The 12,098-nt window shown below is 43.4% G+C and overlaps 1 protein-coding gene across 2 annotated transcripts in view; it reads right to left on the bottom strand.

The window, feature by feature from the left end:
- The window catches only part of LOC117609188 (very long chain fatty acid elongase 7), a 38,863-nt gene that overhangs the window by 19,743 nt on the left and 7,022 nt on the right, over positions 1 to 12,098 (bottom strand). The gene's annotated exons all lie outside the window — the stretch shown is intronic.

The raw sequence follows: 12,098 nt of genomic DNA, 5'->3' as shown, positions 1-12,098 counted from the left end.
GCGATGTTCTTTAGCCAGCATTAGTCTCAATATCGGCGGTAAATGGAGTAACGCGAACGTTGTTTCCTTTTTGTCGAAATATCCGGAGCTTTTGCGGATCATTGGCCACTCTTGGAAAATCGAATCACGTCGACGCCATTTCGACGACAGACGTGTTCTTTTGCGCAACGAAGCGGCACGATAATGGGTCAATTTCGAATTCACTGAGCAACCTGAATGAAGCTCCAACTTGGTCGGATTCCACTTCTCTTCACCCCTGACGACCGAAGTTATTTTCAGTCTCTTTCTATGCGGTTTATACTGCGCCAAACTGACCCATCAACGTTTGATTTCGAAATAAAATACAGAATTGAACAGTTCGAATATTTGTAAATAACAAGAAAGTTTGCGGGACACCCAGAGATAATGTTTCAATAAAGATATTCAAGAAATATTGGATAACCGAACCATGGGGTAGATTTAACGAAGTTTAATCAAGATTCATCTAAAAAGAAAATAAAATGAAGAAGGTTCCGCTGTTTGAACGGCCAAAATGTAACTGTCAGCTGTCGAATTCATCTGCGATCAGTGGACCACCCAGTATTCGTTTCGACGATCCTAACGAGAATAAATTTTCGTTTCACGTGCCGCTGAGTTTTCGCGGCTGAGCGATCCTCCATGGGTGACCCTGGGGGGCGAAAATTACCCCGCAATATGTTGCCAATCGTAACCAGTAGAAAATCGATAGAAGAAGGGCCGGTTCGAACTGCTTGCCCTTCGAAAATTACAGATTTACCGCCCTTCTATTAAACGTTCAAGTGGCACGCGTTCTGCTTCGGATATTACCTCAGCTAATATCGAGTATAAGTAATTTTATTAGCCGCAAGGTGGAATTTAAAAAATTAAATTGCAAACTGCAAGTGCTTGTAAATAAAACTTGTAAAAACGAAGTGGACAGGAATAGAGGAGCGGCGTTTGAAAGTAGTCGATATTCCACGGTCCACGTGAATTATTATTTCACGCGGGCGTCGTTATGGAAGTCTTTCATTGTTTCGAAAACGAAACATTTCGCGTTCAAGTGGCGTTGCCACACTCGAGTGCGTGCATCGTGTTCCAAAACTTCGATATTCAACACCCCGTACACGAAAAATACATCTATGATCCTCGAGTAATTCGCGATAGTCGCCAGTGACACCAAAAAATAACCCTTTTCGGTTCTACGAATATTACAAGGCCGCCCTTCAGATGAATTTTATCAAACAATTGTTCAACGGCCAAAGAAATTGCATAGCAACAACTAATTGTAAGATTAAGAAGAAGGAAAGGCAAAAAGGAAAAGGAAGTAAGGAGACGGAATTCGTACCGGTTTTCCAACACCCTCGTTCACCTCCAACAACCCTAGCGACTTTACTGCCGGCACTAATCACTTCCCTGCGAAACGATTTACTGATTTATCGTTTAATTTCGCGACGATGGCCTCTCGATGCCTCGACTGGGTGCCGTGCACCACGCTGCGCGTGCTACTACTACTACATGCATAAAACTTTCGAAATTCGAGATCCGCTCGGCAAGAAGTGACACAGAGCAGGCTAAGTGAGAGAGGAATTTTCGTTTCCCCCAGGATTAACGATCCACCTACCAGCACCGTCGCGTCGCCTCGCCTCGTTTCGGTATTGTTCCTCAGCTCCAACTGAATTAACACCACATTTCAAACATTTCACTTTTCCAATTAGAAAAATACCTATACAATGAAGAATCGTTAAGAACTAAAAGTTATAGCAATTTTTCTACGTTACCAGGCCAGCTAAACAGCCAAAAAAGGCTAATGCTCGGGTTCTATGAGGAATGCTAGGGTCTCCTGTATACCTGAACCAGCAATAATTCAACACCTTGAGCGGCGGCATACCTTTCCGAAGCTCCTTTCGGAAAAAACTGGCAACAGTATCGACGGTCTGTTTCACAGACTAGAGAGGAGAGATTCGTTTTTCCCCTGAGAACAGGTACGGTGCACTCTTTGCCTCGAAATACAAAAGCTGTCTGATCGTGCGATCAGGTGAACCGGTCGTTTGGAGAAAATTTGTATCCGCTGTTATTCACGCGCTTCACTATAGTATCAGTTTTCCAAATTTCTTTCATCGTATCTTCTTTGGTGAAATACACTCGTGGACAATCGTCGAAGCTTCTACAAAATTTCATCGAGAACTGACATTTTCTCACGGATGTTCACGCTTTACCGACAGGATGTTTTCAGACATTTTATTATCAAAAGATTGCATCCTTCTTCGGTGATTAGAATTCGCAGGTAAACTCTCGATCCCAATGCAACTTTACTCTCGATTCTTCATCCTTCTTTCACCCTTTTCTTCGCTCTATCTTTTCCATTCTTCTCTTTTTCCAACTTTTATCCTTCGTTCCATCCGATTCTACCTTTTGTCCCCAGGCAGCAGCTTTGTTCTCTTCCGAGCACGCAGTTGCACCGATATCAAATCGCACGGATAGTCAATTATAAGGGATTCAGCTGGTCGCAATTACGATTCAAACGTCTTATTGCACCGCATTAGCCCCGACGTATAATTCAGAAGTAATTTCCTTGTTCTATTCCTTTCGCAATCGCGTGTACCGTGTTTGGTAATTTCGGAGCTTAACGTTTCGTAATGTATAGGTACCTTGAAATTTTCGTTCCTCGACAAAACGTTTTTCGTAAAAACGGAAAGATGAATTGAAACGCTTTCAATATTTCGAGCGTATTTACCATCGTAGCCCATGAATCTTCGATTGTTCCGACTGTCATAACAAAATCCTTGTCCCTTCTGGTCCGTGTAGCCTCGATTAATAACCAAACTGTCATATTTGCATCCGGACGAGCGCCTTTGACCGGCTCGGTTTTATTACGTATACCTCGATGATTATTTAAAAGCGGTAATACCTGCGAATGCTGCCTGTCATTCCCGTTAATTCTTCAAAGCGATGCGACACGAACGAGAATATACAGATAGAAAGAGAGAGAGAGAGAGAGAGAGAGAGAGAGCCCAGATTCGGACGATGAAAAATTCAGCAAACTGGCCGTACCATCGGGGCTTCAGCGACATCCTGAACGGAGAATAATAAATTTCTGATAGAGGAAGTGTATTCTCGTGCCAACGCGAATTCAACCTACCTGCACACAAGCATTTTATTTGTTCCATTCGAATTCCAATTGCTAGTCCCTTTTTCACGCGTTCTGTAGGCAGACAAATATTCGGCCGATCGAATTGCCGAATCGAGATTTCAACCCGAATCATCTATCTCCGATCTTTTACTAAACGTTTCATCTTCCTACAATTTCAGATTTTTCATAATTCTATAAATTAACTCTAACAGATTTCTTTAAGCTTCAGTTCTTATATTTTAAACAAGTTATTTCATTTGATTTCACGATTATTCTGCGAAGAATAAATCAAATACGAGAGAAAAACAGAATTTTATAATACAATAATACGTATATAAAATGTGATCAGCATGATGGATTTCATTTTTCGTTATAAATATCTATCAGGCAATGATATCGTTAATACGATGCATAACAAGCGCGATTATAACAGACAAGCACTCGATGATGATTGATACACGATCGATACCGTATGGCTTCGATGTGAATAAATCACAGCTATTTCTGAACGTTCGCGAGATTCATTGGATATTACGAAGTGCAAAAGCATGCACTCCAACGAATTCGATGAAGCGTACTGTGAAAAGTGTATTTGCTGTAATCCGTTGTACGCGTGGTAGTACGAACCTTGATTTCTCGAATGGATTAAACGAGAATTCGACTGTAATTTGAAAACAGCGCGAAATTGTATATATACAGGACGACAGGAAAATAGGTGATTGAATTTCTCTACTTTAAACGTTCCACCTGCTAATAGTATTTCAACGAAAGTTAGTTGCTACGGTTTCGAGGAAATTAAAAAGACGGGTGAAAATTGAACGACGGTAGCCGGTGGGCACGATCGAGGAAAATTCATCGGGAAAGTAGGACGTTTGCGAGAAAAGTGCGCCTCGGTGTACTTAGCTGGGACTCGTAAATTACTAGAGGGAGGAGCAATATTACCACGGTCAGGCACACCTACCACCAACACAACCACCTCTAAAGTATCCATCTCCCTACATACGTTTACGGCCACATGCAAACGTCCGGCAGATCGTTGTTCGCATTCTCGAAAACACGCTGCCTGGAGCAAGTGTTTTTCAGGGCCCGCATACGGATCACGAACAGGGTGTTTTACGGAACGTCGTTGAGGCTCCTACCACGAGAAATTATCCTAGAAAGTTTGCAGGTGCCGCGGAAACCCGTGACAAGGTTCGCTATGAGATTCACTCCGATGCAAATATTGAGAAATTGAAATTTTTGTAATTAAGGAATGCGAATTTTAATGACACATTTTTCCTGAGAATTTCAGTGAAGACGCAGAAAGGGTGGAAATATATAATAGAATAACGCGACAGGTCGTGTTTTAGGTCACGCGTTAGTATACAGGTGAATTCATCGCGGAACCGTGACTGCGACCGTCAGGATGGAAAAGAAGCCACTCGACATCGTATTTCTGGCCGCCGCAAAGTGGCGGGAATGAAATTTCCTGCCATGGAAAGGCTCTCCATCGTCGGTGGTAGTGAAAAAAGTAGGAGAAGGAGGGTGCGAGTAGCATGCGTGAGAGCGAAGTTGTAGGAATGCCTTTGATTCGCATAAATCTTAAGCTTAACGAAGAAATCGGGCCAAGTAAACTCGATTCCAAGACTTTCCGTCCTCAGGACGAAGAAATTTTTATTGAAACGTCTCACGCCTCTCTGATCGGCTGATCAACTATCCTCGTAATCGTTCAATTACATCTCGCTTAGCATTCTCCGAAGAATCTTATTTTAGTCGTATTATAGAGAAGGATACGAGGGGCTTGGTGGTCTAGTAAGAGGCGTCGAAAACTCGGCTTTACTAGTCTTCGTGCAGCGGCGAAGTCGATTTACATAATCTCGCTGTGGGCCAGCTTCTCTTTCTCTCACGATCCAGTTCACCCTTTCTTCTCGTCCGTCTCTGTCGGTTCCTCCAACGAGAAACTAACCGTGTTCACGGTGTTCGAGGAAGGAGGTCAAGGCTTCAGCTTTTCCTCTTCGTATCGCTTTGATCCTTCGGCGAGCCACACTCGACTTGGTCGCATGGCATGGAGCGGCGCGGCGTGGCACGGCACAGGGAAAAATCTTAAATTCCGATCAGGATGAAAGATTCATGAAACGGTCGCGTGGCCGTTCCACCGGCCGAACGAGTAAATTTTGGTTTATGTAACAAAGCGGGTGTCCGAAAGCCACGAAAACCGGCGCGGCGGAACACTTTATGTGTACCCAACGGGCTCGACCTCGTTCCTCTTTTTCGTCGCTTCGATCACCGTTTATGAAACCCTTCTTTTTTCTTCGCTTTATTACTATACCCTCTGTGCGACGACAGCATTTTCCTCCATTTTTCCAATCTTTTTACTACATTATTAATAATAGAAGCCTAAATAGGCTTCGTACGAAAAAAGGAAAACAAGTTTGGATCTCGGTCAGTTTTTTTTTCTTCTTTTTCTGAAAGCTCAAGCGAGATGGATTTTCGAAGGATGAAATCGCATCGGAAACTCCATTGTAGTTCGACCCGTTTAACGTTGAATTAGCCGATTGGGAAACGGTCGGCATCGACAGCCGATAATTATTGGAAATAACGACGCGTCCTCGCCGCATCGTTGATCGTTACAATCGTTGATTGTCTCGCGACCGTTTTATTATTTCGTCGTGTGTATCGTCGTACCCTGGCGGACGTGCAACACGTTAACCTGATTTCGAAGCAATTACCATTGTCCCTCGCATCTCGTATGCGGAGGTCGCGCGTGGCTTTTAAACAACGTTCTGACCGATGAATCTCGCCTATTTCCGCTTTCCCACCGACTGTTCCTCGTTTTCGAAACCTTCTATCCGCACGAATATGAGAAAACGTTATAAACTTGTTGTACATCGAATAACAGATTTTGAAATATGGAAGATATTGATTTACAGAAATTATTTTAGAATGTAGAACAATGTCTAAAGACAAAAGGAAATGAACTGCTCTAAAGAGCAACATACTTGGAAGGATAATACGACGAAACGAAGTGCAAAGTTATCCGGAGATTTACCGTTCCCCTCATTAGCGGCAATGGTTTACGAGCTCGATTCGTTCGAGGCTGAAATACCGCATGGTAATTGTTCCTCTACGTACGCCGTGATTGTAATTTTCGAGGAAAATTGCGTTAACGTTGCGGTCGTGCCGCGACGCGAAGTAAATGTAACGACACGCCGCGGTACGTGTAATTATTAGTCGAACAAGAGGGATAATCAGTAGTGAACACGTGGCAACCACACTTAACCCGAATATCATTTCACGATTCCCTCTACACACGGTCCGTTTAAAAAGCTCTTGCATTTTATCTCAATATTTCATATAATATTCATTTTTTTTTACCCTCTATAGCACATCATTGTAGAGCGTATACTATGCATATACGTTTAAAACACAAAGGCATAGAAAGGTAGAGTTTACCAAACTGCACACCATTTTTTCATCGTTGAATCAGCTCTCGTACGAGCAGCGTTAATCAGACCGTACTGGTCGAGCGTGTTCGCAATTATCAGTAGGAAGAACATGGAATCGTTGGAGAAGCGTAGGAGTATGTGGAATGGCGCGGCGCGGCGCGGCGGGTTCGAGCGTTTGGCACGCTTTCCGCAGCGGGCGTAAATAATCACGCAGCGCTGACCAGAAAACACGTGGCTTTTGTGTACGTGATTCTACGTACACCCATGTTCGTTGATCCTTGCCCGAAAGGGCTTTTTCACCCTTTCAAGCATGGCTCGTTATGGAATATTAATTGTTCGGTTTTATCGCAACGATGGAACAGCATTATACCTCGTGTACCATCGCCTCGTAATTTCGCACCGATTGCGTTCCGTTTGTTCGATCGTGTTTACCGAATCAAAAGCATCGGGAACAGCCTTTTTTTTTCTGCACGAGAACAGCGTTTTATTTTTCTGCTTTTTCATTCGAACGTTCGCGAATATGGTTATTCAAACGAAGATGATTATTATATATTTTCGATGATCTATCCACGCTACTTTTTACGAGAAATAATTGGAAACATTTTGTAATTTATTTAAATTCTGTCGCAACGGGGCATAAATTTTAATCAGACTCTTTCAATCAAGCGCGTAATCCGCGGTGCGGCATTTTTCAAATATGTCGTTCGTTACGGTGCATTGAGAATTGTAGGATTTTTGCCAAGGGACGAGTATTCAAAGATAAACGCGCTCATCTTGAAAAAATGAATCACTTTCGAGCACTTTGCTCGTTTGAATATTTTATGAGATTTCACGAGCGAAGGTGTAATCGATTTGCATAATAGAGTCGAAAGTGCTCTTTATCGCAGTGGATAAAGGTTTCTTGATTAAAGCAATATTTTTCAGTATTTTTATTAACAATTGATTAAATTTCATCCCTTGAAAAATTACCTCTATCAACTTTAATTATCAGCATCTTTACGAATTAAACGAAGCTTGGTCGAAGCGTTTATTTACCAGAAATTACTACTGACGAGCGATGAAAACGTGGAAAACAGTTTGCCAGGAGTGCAAGGGGTGTCTGGTCGTACAAAGGTGGTCGGCACGCTCGAAGGACGTTGTAACGTAACGTCGTGGGTTTTTAAGTCTGCTCGGAACCGCGTAAAATCGGACCAGGCAGCTAGCGAAATTTTCGTATCTTTCCTCCCTGGTTGTCAGACATTCAACGTCGACGTACCTGCAGATAAACCGAGCCGAAATGCTAGTGGGGGGACACACGCACCCTCGCGAACACTCTTTGGAAACGTACGCGTGCATACCTGGCTGAAGAAGGTGAGAGAGTGGCGAGAGAGGACGGGAGAAGATGAAGAAGGGGAAAACAGAGAAGGAGAATGGAAAAGCGGAAGGGAGGAGAGTTATCGCGAATGGCGCACCCTCGCACAAAAGACCCTTAGTGCGCAGAGCGCGCGGTACTTCAGTTTACTAATGAACCCAGCTGGGGGTGCACCACTGGAGAAGCACTTTTACTTCTGTCGCTCTGTCTACCATCACAGCAGACAGATAGACAGACAGACAGTTTACAATGGCCGTTCTTGGCTGGCTTCGTCATGGATTCTTTGGCACGCGGAGAACTGGGTAGATGTGCATGGGGTGCGTGAAAGAGAAAGGGAGAGAACGATGTCTATTTGCTACAGGCTGTTTTATGCACTGTCTGAAATACGGCTGTCTTTACCTGTTGTAGGACCATAAAATGTTAAGTTCAGCTTTATGTTGAAAGGGTGGTGAATAATTTAATTAGCAGCTGATCGATTCACAGGCTTCAAATTGTCGCCAGTGCAAAGAGTTAAGATTGCATCAATGCGTAGGGTCGAGTGGAGAGAACTCGGCAATGATTATTCTTAATTATCCGATTCCATGCGAACTTCTGTCGCCCTGTCGCGATAAATCATCCTGGGAAGGAGAGGCTGTGTTTGCATCGGTTTCATAGCTTTCCCTCGGCTGAGGGGAAAGAATTTACGGATTTGTTTCTCCTAGAGTTCAGAGGGTAAACGTCGGTCCGTTGGACGATCGATTGTCGAGAGGATTCGTTTATGGGGCGAGAGTAATCCGAAATGGAAGTAGAAGAAATCGAATTGTCTTTCCATCGAATTACTTTGTAATTTAAGGCACACTTTTGGCAAAACAGTACTTCTTTACGATCTTTTACTTTTTTTATGAAATTACCAATTAGGTACTGATCGTGAAATATCAACTATGAAAAGGAAAAAGGAAATAACAGCAGGCTAGCGTATAATTTTCATCGACAAGCGGAAGGACAGCGAACGGAAGAAGGGGTTAGATTGGTGCTGAGTTGATGAATTTTGCAGGTAGCGTAGCAGCAGGTATAAATTGCTCTTATTGCTTCCATAAATTTCCTTTGTATAGGAGAGAATGAGACCTGCTCATCAAGTTTCGACTAAATTCATGGAAATTGCGAGCGTACAAGAGGAAAGACATTGGAGAAGAAGAGAGAACGCATCGGGGTAGAGAGTTGGGCCGCTTGAAAAACGGATAGTTCGGTGAATGTCGTTTATTACTTGCATTTCTCTCGGTCATTATCATGAAATATGTACGAAGAAGGAAGGAAAAAAATTCTCGGGACGATTAATTATCAGGGTGAGGAGGGTATGGGCGGCGACGATGCAAGAATTTCTTGGCGATGGCATTCTCTCGAGTGCGAAGGAGGGTGAAGCGTGAACCGGCGAACATTTGAAGCTTCCGGAAGCGTTGGAACGACGTTCGACGGAAGAAAATTGTCGAGGCACGAGCGGGAAAATTGAAGCAGCACCAACGTCAAAGGCAATTCTCGCGTTTCATTCGCCAATGTTTTAATTCGAAAGCAACCAGACGCGTTTAATGAGATCGCTACGACAGACTGAGAAAGGGTTAGAGAGGAGATCGCTGTCAACCCGGAGACACCAACAGTTGAAAATTTTAAAAAAATGTCCAAGTAACGAGGAAAGCGTTTATATAATCGTCGAGCTAGTTGACTGAAAAGCAACCACGCCGCTACCTTCGCTACCGTTTAATTGCTCCCACTTTTCCACTACGGTTTCTCTGTGAAAAACTGCGCCTCGCGCAACTTACAAACGTATAGACCGGCTCGTTACGGCGACCAGAAATTCCTCGCGACATCGTTCATTATATTCTTGGGAACAGTTTGAAATTTTTAATTAAATATATACGTCTGGTCTCGTGTAGGTCAGTGCGGAACTTTCACAAGATTTCAGTTTGAAATGAAAATTATTAATGTTGGAACTAATTCACCTACAGCCTCATAGCTTTATATGTATGTACACCTCAAGGAAAAACACGATCGATGAATGTTTAAAGCATCCTTTAATCTTTGCGAACACTCTTTCAACGTTAAAGTGTATTGACTGTTCGATTTAAGGATTATCGAGGGATCCCTGGGAGACAAGATACGCGCATACCCGCAGGAGCTGAACGTAAAGGCGAGTCAGCGTCCTAATTGTGCACAGGACGATCATGTTTCACAGTACACAGGGGTATTGGCTCTCTATGTCGCGTGGTTTCCCTCTACCGGTATGTACAGGTACAGGGCGTTACCAAACCTGTGTACTTTGCTGTGTCTACCATCGATCAGCTAACGTTTCTATTCTCTCTTGACAATGGATAAAAACGGAAACTAAATTCAGTCAACTAAGCCAGATTGAAACATTTCACGTAAACAAAGGGGAAAAATAACTCCTTTTTCAACGACGAGAACTGTCCGTTTCTACACGAGTTTTCGCTCTACGCGTATTTCGTATTCTCAAAAATGAAAATAGCGATGAAAGGAAGCCGATATCGTGACGTTCTGAAATTGAAGTTACACAAATGTAGTATCTATGGGAATCAACGCATTGTTTTAAAAACAATTTACACGTCTTTCAAGAAGAAGGACAAATGGCACGGCAGGATCGACGATGTACATTCAATATTGAACGGTGCAGCTGCGTTGTTAAATTACTAGCAGGCGAAAGAACGGCCAATTCGTTGGAACGGCAGCTAGGCGAATAATTTAACAGATCTCCAGTGGAATTAGCATTCACGCTGGCGATCGTATTAATCCGACATCGATCCAGCCGGACGCGAGCATCCTCTCCCTATTGAGATATCCGTATTACCTTCGTCGCTTTCACGGCAAACGTTTATCTGGGCCGCGCACGGATTACCAGTTGCGCGAATTATTACAGAAAATTAGAAGCGTACCATCGCGTCAACTACAGTTATCCATTTCAAATCCTCCCTATAGTAGGATGGTTGATTACAAAAGAATTTTATCAACGACTTGATTGAAAATGTTTAGCTATCATCAAATTCGTTTTTAATTTGAAATAATGATTTTATAAGCAGTGTGAAGCAGCCCTTAGACTCCCTGCTAGAGAGGTCCTTGCGTTCGGGATGTATTTATGGCGGTGCACACGCAGGACACGCGTGTTTCGGCTTTCTCGCCAGCCGAAAATAGGCGAGGGGTTCTCTCAGTTCGTCGAGGGTCTCTCTCAGCGGGTTTTTTTCCTACCCCCGGGGATAAGCGGAGAAAATATGACGGTGCTACTAAACACGCTGCGTCGTTAACACCTGCTCCATCCCGTCGGAATTATCCGACGCCCTTCGACGACCCACCGAATATTCCACTACGTTCGCGTCACACCCTCTATGTTGACAATGGCTGCCGCCTTTTTTATCCTTAATGTTATGTTGGAAAATAACCATTCTTCTGTTCTCCTAAAAGGTTCCCAAATACTTTTTGTTGATAGATTAGCGAATTTCTGTTTCACCCCTTTTGGGCTGTCAAAGGGAAATATTTCTGAATTGATTCTGGATAATAATACAACACTGTCATTATTTTCAAATGATCACTCGGTTAAGATAAAAGAAAAAGAAGAAAATGTAAGGAGAGAAAAGAAGAAGGTGGTCGATATGAAGCAGGCCTAAGCACGAGCTTAAACTTCGTTAACGAGAAACTAATTCTCTCCGCTCGCTAGCGTAAGAAAGTTTCGCAATTTAGTAGGAGAGGGAGGTTGAATGGGACCCGTAGAAGATGGGGACAGTCGAAACGGGGGGGTTGAATTACGATGCGAATTAACACGCTACTCAAGCTCCTTGATGTATTTCACCAGGATAACGCTTTTCTTCTCGTTCTGTCGACGAGTAGACAGAGTATCCGAAGCATGGAAAAGGCAGCGGGCAATTCTTTCCGCGCCGGGTAACGAGAAACAGCATCGTCGCGGCGAAATTGACATTAAGATAAACGGATTTCAAAGTAATTTTCAGCGCGGCCAGCAGGGCCAGCAGGGCCAACGTGTATTTCATTTATGCACTGATAATGCACGGACGATAATCGGGCGGATGCAATTTTCAGCATGGCCGCTCGCGTATCGCGGTCTAGTTTGTATCCTATTAACCGTTTCGCGACGGTTCGTTCGTTGGCAATCGGTTGATTTATTATAACGTTGTTATGTAAAAAGCTTACCAACGTTATT

The sequence above is a fragment of the Osmia lignaria genome, chromosome 14 (assembly GCF_051020975.1).
Source record: "Osmia lignaria lignaria isolate PbOS001 chromosome 14, iyOsmLign1, whole genome shotgun sequence".
NCBI classification, from domain to species: Eukaryota; Metazoa; Arthropoda; class Insecta; order Hymenoptera; family Megachilidae; genus Osmia; species Osmia lignaria.
The sequence above is the reverse complement of the archived record's forward strand: the minus strand, read 5'-3'. Positions and strand labels throughout refer to the sequence as shown.